This window comes from Rhinopithecus bieti, unplaced genomic scaffold (assembly GCF_001698545.2).
Source record: "Rhinopithecus bieti isolate Rb0 unplaced genomic scaffold, ASM169854v2 scaffold_15336, whole genome shotgun sequence".
Taxonomy (NCBI): Eukaryota; Metazoa; Chordata; class Mammalia; order Primates; family Cercopithecidae; genus Rhinopithecus; species Rhinopithecus bieti.
The window spans coordinates 3,045,448-3,047,129 of NW_016808678.1; positions in this window are offsets into that span (position 1 = coordinate 3,045,448).

Below are 1,682 nucleotides of genomic sequence, written 5' to 3' on the forward strand. Positions count from 1 at the left end.
TTTTTTTTTTTTTTTTTTTTGGTGTGTTTCACTGTGATGTGTCTGAATGTGGATGTTTTGTTTTTGTGTTTTGCATGGGATTTGATATGCTTGAATCTGTATTGGCAGTGTGGGGGTGTGGGGGTGTGTGTTGCTGCCAGCTCTGCAAGTTTCTCAACCATCCTGTATTCAAGTATTATTTGCCTTATTTTCTGCATTAACTTTTAAGGTTTATAAATGTTTTGAAGAAAGAACTAAGTAAAATTATTTGGAATCCTTGAAGGATTTTAAACATTTAAAATGTTTACGGTTATCAGTATCAATTCAGACTAAATTTCTATAAAGTTATCAGAGAAGAATATAAATTTAGAACACGTGATTTTAGAACAGTACTGTTTCTTTCAGCCTTTCTATTTTAGTTGCTTACTGTATATGGGTAGTGTCATGCGTGTCCATGTGAAGAGACCACCAAACAGGCTTTGTGTGAGCAACATGGCTGTTTATTTCACCTGGGTGCAGACAGGCTGAGTCCGAAAAGAGTCAGCGAAGGGAGATAAGGGTGGGGCCGTTTTATAGGATTTGGGTAGGTAAAGGAAAATTACAGTCAAAGGGGGGTTGTTCTCTGGCGGGCAGGAGTGGGGTCACAAGGTGCTCAGTGAGGGAGCTTTTTGAGCCAGGAAAAGGAGTTTCACAAGATAATATCATCGCTTAAGGCAAGGACCGGCCATTTTCACTTCTTTTGTGGTGTAATGTCATCGGTTAAGGCAAGGCAGGGTATTTGCACTTCTTTTGTGATTCTTCAGTTACTTCAGGCCATCTGGGCGTATACGTGCAAGTCACAGGGGATGCGATGGCTCTTCTTGGGCTCAGAGGCCTGACAGGTAGGTCTCCCAAATAAGGAGAGAAGAGAGGAATTACCAGGCCTTCCAGGTAAGATTTCTAGTATTCTAAACTAAGAAATGTTAGAGAAACTTGCAAATTCTAGCAGGCCAGAGATACTAAATTATTTTTTTCTTATTAAGAAATAATACCTGAAAATGCAGAACAATTTTGACTTCAGTGATGTTTGAGAACTGCTCATGTAAATCACTAAATGCTGCATGTCATTGTCGTAGTAGCTTCCATTTAGTAGGTCTTATATTTGGTGCTACTTTGCTAAGTGATTTTTAAATAGTATTTCCTGTAATTTTCACAATCTTATATGTAGGTACGATTTCTTTTTTACCAGACAAAACAGGCTTAGAAATGATAGTTTACTTGCTGAAGTAAAGTAAGTGGCAGACCTGAGCTTTGAATCCAGCTGGAGAGTAGGTATGCAGAACCACTCCACCACAGTGCCTTGAAGGAACTGGTCGTCTAGAAGAGGGGTGTGATGTATATGTAAGTCCACACCAAGGGCAGGGAAGTGGGGCTGTGGGAGAGTAAAGACATCTCAATCCGACCTAATACAGATTTATGAAGGAGCAGTAGACATAAGACTAAGGGGGAAGAGTGAGAAGGAGGCAAGAAGAAAAGAGGCCTGTATATTGGGGTTTTGCTGTATCGGTGGACAAGCAGGTATCTGAAAATACATTGGACAGGTTTTCTCCTCAGGGCATTTGATTAAAGGATGGTGGGTGTGGGGATGTGTGTGTGTGTGTGTGTGTGTGTGTGTGTGTGTGTTGGTGTAAGTACTTAATACAAAATACTTCCTTTGCAGATCT